We start from the raw sequence: 18,832 nt of genomic DNA, 5'->3' as shown, positions 1-18,832 counted from the left end.
AAAATACGCCATCCTTAACTGTCCCCAGGATGACACCGCGGTAGGTAGCAAAGTCTTTACTGATCCCAGATCTGTTCATCTTGGATCATTTTTAGAAACACAGCAAGCAAGGGAAACTCCAAGCGGAGTCTCCCTCTTTTCCAAAAATTGGGCCACACAGACACCCACCCCTTCAGTGGCAGCACTTGTGCCCCAGTTGTACACTTCACAGGTAGATTTGCATCAAGCACATTCAAAAATACGCCATCCTTAACTGTCCCTAGGATGACACCGGGGTAGGTAGCAAAGTCTTTACTGATCCCAGATCTGTTCATCTTGGATCATTTTTAGAAACACAGCAAGCAAGGGTTACTCCAAGCGGAGTCTCCCTTTTTTCCAAAAATTGGGCCACACAGACACCCTTTCAGTGGCAGCACTTGTGCCTCAGTTGTACACTTTACAGGTAGATTTGCATCAAGCACATTCAAAAATCTGCCACCCTTAACTGTCCCCAGGATGACACCAGGGTAGGTAGCAAAGTCTTTACTGATCCCAGATCTGTTTATCTTGGATCATTTTTAGAAACACAGCAAGCAAGGGTTACTCCAAGCAGAGTCTCCCTTTTTTCCAAAAATTGGGCCACCCAGACACCCCTTCAGTGGCAGCACTTGTGCCCCAGTTGTACACTTCACAGGTAGATTTGTATCAAGCACATTCAAAAATACGCAACCCTTAAACCGTCCCCAGGATTGCACCGGGGTAGGTAGCAAAGCCTTTGCTGAACCATGACTTGTTAATCTGGGTCCTTTTTAAAAACCACTGCAAGCAAGGGTTACTCCAAGCAGAGTCTCCCTCTTTTCCAAAAATTGGGCCACACAGACACCCACCCCTTCATTGGCAGCACTTGTGCCCCAGTTGTACACTTCACAGGTAGATTTGCATCAAGCACATTCAAAAATACGCCATCTTTAACTGTCCCCAGGATGACACCGGGGTAGGTAGCAAAGTCGTTACTGATCCCAGATCTGTTCATCTTGGATCATTTTTAGAAACACCGCAAGCAAGGGTTACTCCAAGCGGAGTCTCCCTTTTTTCCAAAAATTGAGCCACACAGACACCCCTTCAGTGGCAGCACTTGTGCCCCAGTTGTACACTTCACAGGTAGATTTGCATCAAGCACATTCAAAAATACGCCATCCTTAACCGTCCCCAGGATTGCACCGGGGTAGGTAGCAAAGTCTTTGCTGAACCATGACTTGTTCATCTTGGCTCCTTTTTAAAAACACTGCAAGCAAGGGTTACTCCAAGCAGAGTCTCCCTTTTTTCCAAAACTTGGGCCACACAGACACCCACCCCTTCAGTGGCAGCACTTGTGCCCCAGTTGTACACTTCACAGGTAGATTTGCATCAAGCACATTCAAAAATACGCCATCTTTAACTGTCCCCAGGATGACACCGGGGTAGGTAGCAAAGTCTTTACTGATCCCAGATCTGTTCGTCTTGGATCATTTTTAGAAACACCGCAAGCAAGGGTTACTCCAAGCGGAGTCTCCCTTTTTTCCAAAACTTGGGCCACACAGACACCCACCCCTTCAGTGGCAGCACTTGTGCCCCATTTGTACACTTCACAGGTAGATTTGCATCAAGCACATTCAAAAATACGCCATCTTTAACTGTCCCCAAGATGACACCGGGGTAGGTAGCAAAGTATCCCATTTCCGGGTAAGGAGGAGGTCACAAACTGGTGTACACAAAACACAGACACTCTCACTTAGCAACACCTCATCAGATCATGGTAAGGGATGAGTGACAGTCTGAGGCCAGGCTAGGGGGTGGAGTCTAGTTAGTGGGAGCAGCCTGTAGAAAGTTGGTCAGTCGGAAGTAGCAGTGGGGGAGTTAAGACCTGTGGTCTGGAGCTGCTGCAGCTCGGCCCACGTGCCAACAGAAAGGGTCCTAGAGCCCAAGGAAGCGACCATACTCTCGTGGCCTTGTTCCACATACAACGTACCGGAGTGGAGGGACTTGGCCGCAGTAGGCGACCGGCCCCTCAGCTAGTGGAGAACTTCAAGACTCAGCTAGCTAACTAGAGGTGGAAGTTACTTCAAGTGTCGAAGCCAAATCCACACACATCCAGTGAAAAGGTGACCACATACGGCGAAAGGGATAGAGCTTCACGCCAGCCGAGAGAGCCCACGGACACCGGCTCGGATCTATGTGTGTGTGTAGGTGCGGGACAGGCGGGGGAGGTCAGTGCAGGCAGATGACCAGGAAAGGGACACAGAAGGGTGTACCAGGAAGTGCCTCCGAACTATCAGGGATGGGATGATGCTCATCCCAGCAGGACCCGGCACTCCAAAGGCAGCATTTGTCTGGAAGTGCTAACCTGGAACACTGACTGTGAGTAAAATCCTTGTGACTGCATCCCTGCATCCCTGTGTCGTCCAGTTATTCCCTGCGCCTCCGGCCCTGCACTCCGCCATTATAGACTACTACTCCCAACTGCCCTGGGGCCCAGCTCTACATGAGGAGAGCAATTTCATCTCTACTGCGTCACCACCGACCCCAGGGGAAAGTGAACAGCAGCAGCGGCATCTATCTTGACGCATACCACAGGTGGCGTCACAACATCTCCCCTGTAACTATTACCCCACAGCCACCATCTTTATTGAGTGGCACTGCAGGGGTCATGGAATCAGGCATCTGCCACCGCAGCTCCCCAGAACAGAATTGCGGCCTGGTAACGAATGGCCACAGACCCCGGTGCGGGCGTGTTATTTTTGGCATCACGAACAGGATTTCTTGCCTGTCACCACGAGTACTGTGCACCTCAAAGACTGTATAAAAAGACTATGCGCTGGCATCCATTGAAAAAGAATAGGCGCCATGTGCAATCAAAAGGGCTGGGTACGTCCACCCTTCTTGGGCTGGATTGCAGGACGGTGCATAAAGCCCTTCAGCTACAGAGGAAAATCAAAACTTACCAAAGTGCCCGGAAGTCCCGCCTTCCCAGGAAGTGGCAAAGCATGGGATAACTGCGCAGCAGAAGGACTTGGCGCACGCCATGAAAAGAAGCAACCTGGAGCGCGGGGTGGAAGCGACGGGCTCCCCTGTTCCAGAAGCTGCAGCGGTACAGCGGCCAGCCCTAGACCCGGAATTCCTAGCAGAGGAGGTTAAGTGGCTAGGTTGCAGGCTGCTGGACCTCCCAGCAAGTGCTGCGCAGAGGTGGCAGGAGTCCCTGATGGCGAAGGTGGTGGGGGGATGTGCTATCTTGGAACCGGCGACGCCGACCCCAACGGAGGAGCAGATTGACACTGGAGAGCAATTCCATCTATGCTGCGTTACCACCGACCCCGCGGAAACTGAACGGCAGCAGCAGCCCCTATCTTGCCGCATACCACAGGTGGCGTCACGACATCTCCCCTGTAAATATTAATCCACAACCACCATTTTTATTGAGTGACACCGCCGGGGTTATGGAATCAGGCCTCTGCCACTGAAGCTCCCCAGAACAGAATCGCGGCCCAGTAATAATTAACCCCCAGGCCCTGGTGCGGGCGTGTCAGAAGATATAGATAGCAAATTGAGGCAGGAGATAATACATTGGCATAATATTTTTGCATTATAAGTCAAACTTGTGCTGGAGAGTGTTTGCTATGCCATCTGTGCAGATTATCACCTGAAGACAAACCACATGTTAGAACCTGACATGTAATATAGTAGACAACCAATATAGTCCAATGTATGTGACCCCTTAATTAAAAAGAAATAGTTTTATAAAAAAATACGGTGGTTTTTTTTGCTATGAATCATCATCGATATCACTGATATGTGATATTTCTACTAATTTATCACAAATCTCAATCTTAAAGGTTATTGTGCCCAGAAAAGTTCTGAATTTTCAAACACAGTGCCAGTGTATAATGTACTGCTGGAAAAAAACTGTCCAAAAAAAGGCATGGGTCATGTCATCCCCTCTCAAAAGTGTGCGTTCATTGATGGGACATAAAGATTAGTGGTGAGTGAGCACTATCATGCTCGGGGGCTCAGTGCCTGTAACTAGTGATGAGTGAGCATTACCATGCTCTGGTGCTTGGTACTTGTAACCAGTGATGAGCGAGCACTATCCTGTTCAGCTGCTCGGTACTCGTAACTAGTGATGAGTGAGCACTACCATGCTTGGGAGCTCAGTACTTGTAACTAACGATGAGCGAGCACTACATAGTTTCATAGTTTCATAGTTTTTAAGGTTAAAGGGAGACTCTAAGGCGGGCTTTGCACGTTGCGACATCGCAAGCCGATGCTGCGATGTCGCACGCGATAGTCCCCGCCCCCGTCACAGGTACAATATCTTGTGAAAGCTGGCGTAGCGAAAATTATCGCTACGCCGGCTTCACATGCACTCACCTGTCCTGCGACCGTCACTCTGGCCGGCGGCCCGCCTCCTTATTAAGGGGGCGGGTCGTGCGGCGTCACAGCGACGTCACACGGCAGGCGGCCAATAGGAGCGGATGGGCGGAGATGAGCGGGATGTAAACATCCCGCCCACCTCCTTCCTTCCGCATATCCTACGGAAGCCGCGGTGACGCCTGTAGGAGATGTTCCTCGCTCCTGCGACTTCACACACAGCGATGTGTGCTGCCGCAGTAGCGAGGAACAACATCGGACCGTCGCGTCAGCGTAATTATGGATTACACTGACGCTGCACTGATGATACGATTACGACGCTTTTGCGCTCGTTAATCGTATCATCGAACCTTTACACACTACGATGTCGCATGCGATGCCGGAAGTACGTCATTTTCAATTTGACCCCACCGACATCGCACCTGCGATGTCGTAGTGTGCAAAGCCCGCCTAAGTCCATCTAGTTCAACCCGTAGCCTAACATGTTGATCCAGAGGAAGGCAAAAAAACCCCAATGTGTCAAACAAGCTCCAATGGGCTCTGTACTCGTAACTATCGATGAGCGGGCACTACTATGCTCGGGTGCTCTGTACTCGTAACTAGTGGTGAGTGAGCACTACCATGCTTGGGTGCTCGGTACTTGTAACCAGCAGTTGGATGCTCGCATGGGCACGACTTGAAGACCCTAGTATAATGGAAGTCAGTGTGCCCATCCATCTACTGGTTATGAGTACTAAGCACCTGAGCATGGTAGTTCTCGCTCATAACTAATCTTTATGTCCCATCAATGAACGCCCACTTTTGAGATGGGATGACATGACCCATGCTTTCTTTTGGACTGAAGTTCATGGTAGTGCTATTTCATCACTAGTCAGCAAGCACAGTGCCGAGCAGTACATCACCAAGCACACTGCCGAGCGGTACATCACCAAGCACAATGCCAAGCCATACATCACCAAGCACAATGCCGAGCCATACATCACCAAGCAAACTGCCAAGCTGTACATCAACACCGAAAAAACCCTCCCCATTAACAATTTAAAAACTTTATTTATCAATTGCAAAATCACCAAAAGTGCATATATAAAAAAACAGGTTGCTACACATACAAATCAGGGGCCCACGACAAATGTCCTAATCTCTCCCTTCTTTACCGTGGAGGTTGGTACCTAACATATAGCATTATGACTCCCCCGCACATTGATGGCTAGCGCTTATGACCCGATACTCAATATCCAAGAGGTGCTGCTGATCTAAATGAGGGCCTACAAAAATTACAGTGAATAATAAGCAATACCTGTTGTGAATGTCGTCTGTGTGGGTGCTGTTCTCAAGCTCCCTCTGGTGGCCAGGAATGGTAGTGGAGCTAAATCTGAGCCATTGACTCAGACAGGTGTCAGTGTTAATTGGTAATTGGGGAAGTCCTATTGCAGACAAGTCTGGTCTATATAGGGGAGCACTTTCTGCCCGGCTGATACCAGTTATAATTGTATATTCCCTGTCTCTGTTCCTGGCCTGGACATTTGTCCTTCCCTGTGTCCCTGTATATTTACTAATCTGGTGGTTTTTATGCTGCATTCATGTGCTGATGATGGTTCTGCCACTGTATTCATGTGCTGATGGTGATTCTGGCACTGCAGTCATGTGCTGTTGGTGATACTGCAACTGTATTCATGTGTTGATGGTGATTTTGGTGCTGCATTCATGTGCTGATGGTGATTCTGGTGCTGCATTCATGTGGTGATGATAGTTCTGGTGTGGCATTCATGTGCTGATTGTGGGTTTGGTGCTGCATTCATGTACTGATGTTGGTCTTGCCGCTGTATTTATATGCTAATGATGGTTCTGACGCTGCACTCATGTGCTGATGGTGATTATAGTGCTGCATTCATGTGCTGATGGGGGCTCTGGTGCTGCATTCATGTGCTGATGATGGTTCTGGTGTGGAATTCATGTACTGATGGTGATCCTAGCACTGCATTCATGTACTGACGGTGGTTCTGAACGTGCACACATTTAACAATCCAAAACAAGTTTCATGACTATGTTAAAACTTAAAAATCCTCAAAACCTTGTTTTGAGATTATGAAGAGAATTTGGCAATATTCAGCTCAGTTTCTGCTCCAAAAACAGTGTAAATTAGCGTATGTTTACACATTTTTTGAAGCAGAAACTCAGCAGAATCTTTCCAAATCCTCCTTAGATATTCAAACCTTGGTTCTAGTGACGTATTCATGACGCTGAGTGCTCACATCCTCTTGATGTCTGATGCGTCCTTTTTGTTATAATAAATACAAACTGCTGTTGCATCTGGTGTCTATCATTGTCTGCAGCTCTGACATCACATCAACAGTTGGCTACTGAGCTCCTTGATTGGTTGCAGCGATGTTATTGTGATGTGACATCAGCGCTGCAGACAATAGCAGACCTGGGGAGAGTGAATAAAATAAACAAACCATGGGAATGGGTTTCCAAAACCAGAAAGCGTAAGGGTATGTGCACACAAGGTATTGTAAACTCAAGCAACACCGCCATATCTTTGAAGCAGAAGATGCTGAAAACTGTGGCATTTTTTTTCCTGACCCATTTTTTCTGTAGTTTTACAGTTGCTTCCTAGCATCTATGGTTTCACCCATCTTTGTTTTTTATTTTAGTGTTTTCCCATTTTTTTTTTCACATTTTTTTCTGCGCTTTTAAGAAAAAGTGATGGTAAAACACATCAAAAGACGTCCGGGCATCTTCCTAGCCTTCCCATTGATCTGCATTGTAAAGTACAGAGTGTTTTCTGAATGGAAAACACCAGAAGAATGGAGCGGTCACTTCTTTTAACCACTTGGTGGTTTTAGAAACCTGAAGTGGTTAAAAGATGCTCAAAAGCCTGAACCTGTGCACAGCAATAGATGCAGATGGTCATTCATTGGGGGTATTTTTCATAGTGGTATCCATGGTGGGATCTGCCCCCCAAAATGTCATTACACATTCTCTAAGTGCTTTACACCCAAAATTATCACCAGTGAAAACTACAGCTTCCTTATCACCTGTTTGTAGAATAGGTCATCAATATTAGTTCAGGGGGATCTGATTTTGTATCCCTGCCCATCAGCTATGTGACTGCAGCATTATGTGGAGAGCAGCATCCTCTTCATTATCTGCAAGACCCAGCTCTGTAGGGAAAATAGCGGCTTCACCAGATCCTGCAACTAAGAGCAATAAATAGGCCTGAGCTGTAATTCTGGACGCAGCTGTGACTGCATGTTATATGGTCGTGTTACACAATCTACAAGTGCACAAAGATATTACACATTCACCACACGACAAGTGGCCTGTGCACCCCCAAATGCCAGGGTTGAATTTTAGTCCCAGTCCGGCCCTGGGTGTGAGTGACATGAATAATTTCAGAATGCACTGTTTAATATTAATGGGAATTCCCTCAGTTTACAGGAACAATACTGAATTTACTTGGAACCTTTCTCATTATGGGTGGAGTAACTACAAAAGAGGAAAAAAAAAAGTTTCACGTAAAACTTGCAGCCAGCCAACGAGCAATCTGATCTTTACACACACTTTCCTCACTTGCAGAGAACTGAACTCTCTTTAATAAGTCTGGTATTATGTTCAAACCTGATAAAGAAAAGACAAAGCAAAGAGCAAAGCCGGGAGAGCGACTCACAGGGAAATAACTTTTTAGCTTTATATGAAAGCAAATTGATTTAATCAGATTTACTTTTCTTCACTGATAAGAAAAGACTTTAAGAAAACTTGTAGCTACAAGAATGTGATGTTACACATATCATCCTCACCGTCAAGACTTCATCAGAAATGGTACGTGTTATATTATATGTGTAATGCTGCAGGCATTACCTGCTGTTCATGTATGAGGTGGGTGAGCTGCTGGATCATCTGTCTGGAGCTTATACTTTGTGTTACATGGCACTGGGATTCTAGAAGCCCGTATAATTGAAAGCAATGATCACTTATTACGTCAAATATTCTTGTTTGTATTTTTTATAGTTTTTACATTTGTTGGCATGTTGTATTTCAGATCCTTATTGTCTCTATCTTGTTCATTTACAGTATGGGATTACATTTAAGGAATCTTATTATAATTAAAGTGTATTTCATTTACATTTAGATAAGTTTTTATAACAGAATGCGTTAAAATGAATCCTATACTATCCTTCTAATCAGCATGAGACAATAATTTTAAAGGGATGTCATATAACTAGAGAGGGAGTCTAAACATGCTGAATCTTAACAGTGTTTACCCATTATACACTTTGTTAGGATTCCGTTCACAGACCCGGCAGTCATCGCTTGAACGTCCCATAAGTAATTTTCATGACGGTAATCATGTGCCAACCACCTTCCTTTCCATTTCTGTGGTACAATGCATAACCAAAAGTATGTAACTCAACAGTCAACATGTTACTCAATATTATAATGTGTGTATAAAACATTCAGTATGCATATATATATATAGCTAATATACATATATGACCAATATATATATATATATATATATATACTAGCTGTAGTACGCGGGCGTTGCCCAGGATAGTAACTGTCTCTCTATCGCTCTCCCATTCTCTGTCTGTCTGTGTATCTCTGTCTGTCTGTCTCGCTGTCTGTCTCTTTCCTTGTCTGTCTGTTTCTATCTCTCTGTCTGTATTTGCATCAGTCTATCTGTCTCAATCTCTGTATCTGTCTGTCTCTCTCTTTCTCTGTCTCTTTGCCCCGTCTGCCTCTTTGCCCCGTCTGCCTCTTTGCCCCATCTGTCTCTTTCCCTGGCTGTCTCTTTCCCTGGCTGTCTCTTTCCCGGGCTGTCTCTTTGCCCGGTCTGTCTCTTTGCCCGGCTGACTCTGTCTGTGTCTCTGTCTCTCTTTTATCCGTCTCACCACCGACATCTTTTTATCTCACACATAAGCTTGTTATACTAACAGTTTATTTTGTTCCTATAGCAACCACTGACAGTTGCTATTTATAGCCTGCAGCTCCCAGCTCCATTCAGTTTAATGGCTGCAGGATTTTTGTGAAGTAACTGGAAAGCACGGGGTTACATTTTCCCACCCAAACATAGTCTATGACGTTCCCTGAGTCACATGGGGCGTCTGTGCAAAATTTCGTGATTGTAAATGCGATGGTGCAAATTCCTTTAGCGGACATACATACATACACACATACATACATACATATATACATGCACTGAGCTTTATATATTATATATATATACTGTATATATGTGTGTAACCAATAGATGTCGTAATAATAGTATATCACACAATGCATTGCCAAACACTGATGGCTTGAGGCCCCTGTGCAAGAAATGTTTTTGCTCCCCTTTCTTTTATGATGACCCAGCTACAGTTTCTGTATACTGTGTGTGTTTGTACATTGCATGGTCTCCTTTCATTTCGTATATTACCATCCATTGTTACATACTGCCCTCTCTGATTATGTACAGTACATCACCGTACCTTACGTATAGGATTCTCTTGTTATTTTTGCTATTTATACTGTCCTGTTTTTATTCCATAGCGTCCTTTCTTGTTAGATACAAAATTAAATGACTGCTGATGGAACATGGGAAAGCTTCATTTCTAACAGAGAAGGCTAATGGACTGGTCTTCTGCTCAGATGCTGCTCTATCAGCAGTCAATTTATGTCTAACAATAAAGGTTTGTGTAACAGAGAGGGCGCTGTGAATAACAAAAATAATGAGAATACACTATTTAAGAGATGGTGCTATACATAACAAGAGATATAATAAGGGATAGTGTCATACGTAAAAGGGAATTCTGCGTAATAAAGGACAGTGTTCTATATACAGTATCTATATATATAATTGCCTTATTCTGTCTGTCTGTCTGTCTGTCTGTCTGTCTGTCTCCAAAATTCTGTCCTTACCGCGACAAGCGTCTCATTGGCCGCTCGCCTCAACTCGGCTCCGCCTCCCTGCACGGATTGGCTGCTCGCCCAGGCTCTGCCCCCCCACGGATTGGCCTCTCGCCCCGGCCCCCTGCACGCATTGGAAACTCGGCCACACCCCGCCCCCCTCACGCATTGCACGCTCGCTCTGGCCCCGCCCCCCGCACGCATTCCACAAACCGACACGGAGACCCGACTCTTAGGTGAGTGCTGTACCCCCGGGAGCCCACATCAGCGTACACAGGCAACCCAGCCGACACATACCCTCGCATTGCTGGGGTTGCCGGCGTATGCTGGTGTGGGCTCCCTTGCGAGCGGGGGGCGGGGTACGCTGGTAACCATGGTACACATCGAGTAATATTCTGTAGCATGGTTACCAGCGTACACCGGCTCCCAGGTGAGCGCATCAAGGTCCTGCAGCGGCGGAACACACACACACACGCACACACATAAGAACAGACACACGCACAAACATCAGATCACACTCACTCTCACACACACCTCACACACACATCAGATCGCATCCACACACTCACAACTTCCAGTGATATCGCTTGCTTCTCGGCGGCGATACTGTGCGTGCAGTGACCTTCCAGGACCTGCCAGATGATCACATGGCCAGAAGCATGTGGTATCTCCGGATGTTGTGAGTGTGAGCGCGTATGTGCAATATCGTCAATGTGTGTGTGCGTGTATGCGATCGGGTGTGTGCGTGTATGCGATCGGGTGTGTGCGTGTCGGCAGAAGGCAGAGGAGCACTGCGTGCAGCACAGCTGCTGGGACTGCACACAGGAGGGCACAGGCAGAAGTGGGGTGTGAGTGTATTCGATCACATGTGTGCGTGTATACTGTCTGATGTGTGACTGTGGAGCACGATGGGGGGTGCACAGCATGGGGGATGGAGCACGATGGGGAGTGCACAGCATGGGGGATGGAGCACGATGGGGAGTGCGCAGCATGGGGGATGGAGCATGATGGGGAGTGCGCAGCATGGGGGATGGAGCACGATGGGGGGTGCGCAGCATGGGGGATGGAGCACGATGTGGAGTGCACAGCATGGGGGATGGAGCACGATGGGGGGTGCGCAGCATGAGGGATGGAGCACGATGGGGAGTGCGCAGCATGGGGGATGGAGCACGTTTGGGAGTGCGCAGCATGGGGGATGGAGCATGATGGGGAGTGCGCAGCATGGGGGATGGAGCACGATGGGGGGTGCGCAGCATGGGAGATGGAGCACGATGGGGGGTGCGCAGCATGGGGGATGGAGCACGATGTGGAGTGCGCAGCATGGGGGATGGAGCACGATGGGGGGTGCGCAGCATGAGGGATGGAGCACGATGGGGAGTGCGCAGCATGGGGGATGGAGCACGTTTGGGAGTGCGCAGCATGGGGGATGGAGCACGATGGGGAGTGCGCAGCATGGGGGATGGAGCACGATGGGGGGTGCGCAGCATGGGGGATGGAGCACAATGGGGGGTGTGCAGCATGGGGGATGGAGCACGATGGGGGGTGCACAGCATGGGGGATTGAGCACAATGGGGGGTGCACAGCATGGGGGATGGAGCACGATGGGGGGTGCGCAGCATGGGGGTTGGAGCACGATGGGGGGTGCACACCTCCCTCCAAAACACACACACACACCGCCACACACGCACTGCACAACACACCACACACACACTGGGAACCACAAACACCGCCCTACACAGACAACGCCGCACACACACAACACCCAACACACAAACACCGCGGCACACACAAATATACGCACATACCGCACAACACACACATTGCACAAAACATACATCCCACCAAAACACACACACACACACCCCACACCCACACAAACCGCGCAACACACAAACACAACGCTACAGACACACAGCGCTCCACAAACAACGCAACACACACAATGCAACACACAAACAACACCGCTCTCACCCCCCGCCACACCCAGACAACACCCAGAACATGTACAGCGCCCTACACAAACACTTGGTAACTACACACAACAACATCTATTTATATATATATATACAACAAAAATCATACATTAACTACACAATACGTAAATTCTAGAATACCCAATGTGTAGAATCGGGCCACCTTCTAGTCTAATATATAAAGCTGTATGTGTGTGTGGATGTGTGTGGGTGTGTGTGTATGTCCGGGATTGGCATCTGCACCGTCGTAGCTACAGCCACAAAATTTTGCACACTCACACTTCTGGCCCCGAGAGCGTTATAGGTTATGTTTAGAAGGGAAATTTTAACCCCGCGCTTCACAGTTATTCACCAAAAAGCCACAGTGCAGCCAGAACTTCAGAAGAATGCGCAGCTATGCCCTTAAATGGAATGTTGGCGTGTCACAATGCAGCCAGGGAAAGAGGCAGACGCAGACAGGGAAAGAGGCAGACACAGACTGGGTAAGAAACAGGCATAGACAGGGTAAGAGAAAGACACAAAGAGACAGACACAGACAAAGAGACAGACTGACAGGGAAAGAGACAGACAGGGAAAGAGAGGGAAAGAGAGAGACAGGTTAAGAGACAGACACAGACAGATAAAGAGACAGACACAGACAAAGAGACAGAGACAGACACAGCGAAACAGACAGATAGGGAAAGAGACAGACAAAGACAGGTAAAGAGACAGACAAAGAGACAGACACAGGGAAAGAGACAGAGGGAAAGAGGGAAAGAGACAGACAGGGAGCGAGATGAAAAAAGACAGACAGGGAAAGAGAGGGAAAGAGACAGACAGGGACAGAGACAGGCAGACAGGGAAGGAGGAGACAGCCAGAGAGACAAAGATAGATGGGGAAAGACACAGACCTTGATAGAGACAGACGGGAAAAGAGACAGAGAAATAGAGACAGACAAATACAGGCAGACAGGGAAAGAGACAGACAGGAAAAGACACAGACAGAGACTGGGAGACAGACCTGGGAAAGAGACAGACCTGGGAAAGAGACAGACCTGGAAATAGATGGATGGGGAAAGAAACAGAGAGAAAGACAAAGAAAGAGACAGACAGAGACAGGCAGACGGGGAAAGAGACAGACTGGGAAGGAAACAGACGGGGAAAGAGATAGACAGAGGCAGACCTGGAAAGAGGCAGACCTGGAAAGAGGCAGACCTAGAAAGAGGCAGACAGACAGACGGGGAAAGAAACAGAAGGGGAAAGAGACAGATCTGGAAAGAGACAGACGGAGCACATTACTTGGCCAATTTAGTTAAATCTGTGTGGAATATCTGTGGTGATGAAACATATGTTGTGTAATGCTTCTATTAGCTTAATTTTTTGCCTTTTAATAATTACATTTCTATCTATTTGTTTTGTGTTTTTTGTGTGCACAATACATTTTTGTTAATACATTCTATTTTGTTAACAGCAGTTATTAACCCGGGTGAAGCCGGGTAGTACAGCTAGTTTATAATAAAAGAGAAAACTATGTAATTATGGACAGTGCTGTATATAACAAGACAGTATACTATATTCCGGTGTCCGTGTGAAGTGTCGGTGTTCTGCCCAATTTTCACATTAAGTGACTTATTGCTGATATCTCCTCTGATTAGTTTTCAGTTGTTTCTTCATCATCTTCTAGCAATGTTTTTGTTGCATTTTTAACACATGGATGTGTTGTGAAAATATGCAGAGCTTTACAGTACAAGTAAAGAGAATGAGATTCTTGAAATTTCATGCATATGTTGCTTATTTTTATGTAGAAAAATATGTAATAACGTGTATTTTATGCAGCATTTTTCCTGCCAACACATCAGGATTTGCAGCAGAATTTTCTGCTGCAAAGTCTAATCATATGTCATAGTCCTTGTCCTGTGTTCCCCACGCACACACATTCATTAGATGTCCCTGAAAGCATTATTATGACTTAGGGGATGGGAGAGGACATTATCAAGGTCTTATAATGAATTGGCAATGTTAGAGAGGATGCTACCAGGTACTTAGCAAAATTTGGATCTGGTCCGCCACCTACATGTTGGCCCATATCTGCCCTAGTATTCTAGATCCACATGTGTTTGCCCCCTACAAAGTGATGCCCCCCCCTTTCCCAGTATAAAGTCCTCCATCCTATAATAATATCTCCCATTCTGAGGCTATTCCTGGTATAATGACCCTCATACCGAGCCCCTTCCTGATCTAATGTTCCACATTCTGGGCCCTTTCCAGTAATAATATGCTCCATATTGGGACTTTTCCTGTGATGGTATCTCCCCATCTTTGCTCCTTTTTGGTATAATATGCCCCATCCTGGTATAATGTAACCGATCAGGGTCCCCTTCCTGGTATAATGGGCCCCATCCTGGTCCGCTTCCTGGCATCAGATGCCCCATTCTGATTCTTTTTCTGATATATTGTGCCCCATCCTGGTTCCTTTCCTTGTATAATGTGCCCTGTCCTGGTCCCATTTTTGGTAGAATGGGCCCTCTCTTGGTCTCCTTCCTGAAATAATGTGCCCCATCCTCGGTCCATCCCTGGTATAATGTGAATCCTCATGGGTATGTCCGTGGTTTAATGTGCCCCATATTGATATAATATGCCCTATTAGGCTCACCTTCCTGGTTCAATGTCCCCCAACCTGGACCCATCTCTAGGATAATGTGCCCCATTTTTGTCCAACACATAAACAAATGATTCTACTCACCTTCCTCCGAGCCCAAGTCGCCCAGCTTCTTCTCTTACAACTGGCGCAGCAGCCAGCACCGGATGTCGACAAACAGCGACATCAGTGCATGATGTCACTATCATACGCCACAGTCTAGGGCACACCGAGATTAGCTGCTGGCCTCTGATTGGCCAGTGGTGTGTATTTCAACACAGCAAGCCGGTGGGTTCCCTGCTCCCCATGACAGCTGAATATGTGTCTGAGGACACACATCCATCTGAAACAGTCGGCGGGGCCCTCCACCTCCGGGCCCTGGTGACGCTGCACCGACTGCATCGACAACATGTCCGCATCTGAATCAATGGTGTCCACTAAACAGTGTGTTGATCACATATGTGAACATAACTGTTCAATTCAGGTTCGTTAAAGCACCACTCCAATGTTTTTTTTTACTTCATCACTGGAGTGTTTCTTTAAAAGTAAGTACCCTGCCCTCTTTCTTATACTCACCTACCCCTGTCTTCATATTTTTCCAACAGTGTCACTGTTGGTTTCAGGCTCTTTGTGACCTTCCAGCGAGCTCCAGTTTTTCATTGAGTGCGTCGGAGGTCACAAATCAATGTAAGTCACGTTCTGGCCTTGTTCTGGCTCTCATACATTGAGATCTTGCGATGTAACGTCTGACTTCTGGCCAGTCAGAAGTTCTGGGCACAAGATGGCACTGCAGGACTCGAACAGCACCGAAACAGGATGAAGATGGCTACAGGTGACTATAAGATTGAGTGGATTGGATTTACATTTTAACTGCCACTACAGTGCTGAAAACAAAATGCTGGAGTGGTGCTTTAAAATACCATAGATTTGGAACTGTGCCATTAATAAATGCCTAAATTAACAGTGTACCAGAATCCTCAGACCTAAAGTTAGTATTCTGTCATAGATGCCTCATTAAGCAGCAGTTGATTCTGTATGTTCTCCAGCTCCGCAAAAAAACTATCAACTTCATGCATAAAACAGATAAGGATATTGTGATGGGTCAGAGACCTGCCTGTACAGGGAGAAAAGAAGACTGATACTCTTCCATGTGGGTCTGCAGCTATGCATGATTAGGTTGTTCTGCTCCATCACGACTTAAGCGGGCTTTACACGCTACGATATCGCTAGCAGTTGTTAGCGATATCGTACGCAAAAGCACCCGCCCCCATCGTGCTTGCGATTTCGTGTGATCGCTGCCGCAGCGAACATTATGGCTACGGCAGCGTCACACGCACTTACCTGGTCGTCGTCGTCGCTGTGACTGCCGAACAATCCCTCCCTCAAGGGGGAGGAACATTCGGCATCACAGCGACGTCACCGCGACGTCACTAAGCGGCCGGCCAATCAAAGCGGAGGGGCGGAGATGAGCGGGACGTAAACATCCCGCCCACCCTTTCCTACCGCATTGTGACTGGCGGCAGGTAAAGAGACGATCCTCGCTCCTGCGGTGTCACACACAGCGATGTGTGCTGCCGCAGGAGCGACGAACCACATCGATAATCAACCATTACCGATTTTTGGTTTTGGGACGACCTCTCCATGGTGAACGATTTTCACCATTTTTGAGGTCGCTTAAGGTCTCTGGTAAGTGTCACACGCTGCGATATCGTTAATGACGCCGAATGTGCGTCACTAACAACATGACCCCGACGATAAAACATTAACGATATTGTAGCGTGTAAAGCCCCCTTTACTCCAATGGTTCTCATTAAACCGCATTGACTTTATGGCTATTCCAAACATTAAAAGTTATCACCTTTCTAAATTATAGGTGATACTTTGTGGATTGATGGGTGTCTGACCCCTGAGATGCACTGTCAGAACAGAGTGAAAGCCGTGTGCCACTGCTCCATTCATATTCTATGTGAATGCCAGAGAGAGCGGAATACAGTAAAGTGCTCTACTCTTTTTAACAATCTCATAAAGAACTAATATAGCGGTGACAAACGTGCAACCATCAATCAATTCCAATGAGTCAGTTCAAAGTCCTATACTAGGGATCCCCGACATAGCAGATGAGGACAAATATTTGGATAGATTATAAATTTAGTATATGAAAATAATCACTTAAAAGTTCCAATCTCAGACCAAGAAGAATTTGGGGTTGTAGCTTAAAGGACTTAAATTTGTCAGGTATGATGCTACAAGACAAGCATAAAGCTAGCTTGTGACTGGTGAAACTTTTTGTTAGATCTGCAGCAGAGAAAACATTGATTTTAGCAAAATGACAGCAAACAGCTCAGTAAGTGACACATCACTGGAATCAGTGTCTCTGTCTCTACATTATGCTGCTCTCAGATGGGGGAGCAAAAACCTGGAGACAGATTCACTTTAGTCGATTTATCAAGTGATCTGGTGGTTCAAGGCAGTATGGATTGTCAACCTTCCAGTGTATTCATGTAGTTCATTTTAGTTCTGTAGCAAAAAGTATCCAGGTGTAAAAAAGTATGATGATGGTATGTTAATCTTATCTGCACTAAAAGAAGAATACGGCTTTATTTAAAGAGTGGGGATTTCTAACATGAGAGTCATTCTTTGCTTTGCAGAAGTTGTGATAAAATTACAGAATGTCAGTGATTGTATCAGTGCAGGAACAATAAAAGTGTCATTTAATAATATAATACAGGAAGAAATGTTGGCATATTTTAAAGTCATTGGCTTTGTAAAGCAGAACATTCATAAATACTATCTAAGCAGCAATCAATAAGAGAACTGTGTGACAATGAAACCATTAAAGGGGCTTTCCAGGATAAGCCTACATATCTGCCGTGCCTCTATCTCACTGCATATTTCCAAATTCTGACAGTGTGCAACAAGCAAACCTCGGATCTTCAGGCTGTGTGCACACGTTGCATTTTTTACCGCGGAAACGCTGCGTTTTGAACCGCAGCGTTTCAGTGGCAAATTGCATGCGTTCAGCTTTCCCAGCAAAGTGTATGGGAAAGCTGAAAAATCAGTGCACATGCTGCGTTTCTTTCCGCAGCGTTTTGGATGCCAAAAATCGGTGCGGAAAGAAAAGCAGCATGTCACTTCTTTTGTGCGTTGTGGCTGCGTTCTCTCCCCCATTGAAATCAATGATGTGGGGTCAGAACGCAGCTACAGCGCATGGACCTGCTTTTTTGTTGCGGCCCGCGGCCTTTGTCGGCACGCCAGAACGCAGGCATTTACCTGGAAGTGAGGTCAAGAGGTTTCCTGTTGACCTCACTTCCTGGCAAAGCCCCCGGTGTCGCCAAAGTGCCCGCCCCGACCCCCGACCCCCCTCCCGAAAATCCAACATGGCCGCGCGCACAGTAGCGCATCGGCCGCCCTGCTCCTATGATTTCTGTCGCATGTGCAATAACACATGCGACAGAAAAATGCCCCCCAGGCCCTGCCCGTTCACCCCAATTCCCCCCGGTGTCATACATACCTGTCCGGTCGCAGCGCTGATCCCCCGCGGCCCCCTCCTCCTTCACAGTGCACGCTGGCCGGTCACATGTGCAGAGCAGCTGACAGCCAGCACAGTGTTCAGTGTGAGCTGTGCTGGCTGCTCGGCAGTCTGCAGCTGTGACCCGGGGAGAGTGGGTGCAGATTTTTGCACCCACTCTCCTCAAATGGAGGGTCTGCCCTCCTAGAAAATGGGGGATACGTTCCCTGAACGTGTCCCCCATATTTTAGAAGGTCCAGAGCCGACGTGGGACATCCAAATGGATTTCTGCGGACCCATTTTTTTTATTAAATTGGAGAACAAGGGAATGATTTGGGGAGTGTTTTTTCTAATAAAAAATTTTTTGTTGTCTTTTTTTGCTTTTGTTTACTGTCAATTAGTTATGTCGGGTGTCTGATAGACGCCGTGACATCACTAATTGATGGGCTTGATGCCAGG

This window comes from Anomaloglossus baeobatrachus, chromosome 5 (genome assembly GCF_048569485.1).
Source record: "Anomaloglossus baeobatrachus isolate aAnoBae1 chromosome 5, aAnoBae1.hap1, whole genome shotgun sequence".
In the NCBI taxonomy this organism is placed as follows: domain Eukaryota; kingdom Metazoa; phylum Chordata; class Amphibia; order Anura; family Aromobatidae; genus Anomaloglossus; species Anomaloglossus baeobatrachus.
The sequence above is the reverse complement of the archived record's forward strand: the minus strand, read 5'-3'. Positions refer to the sequence as shown.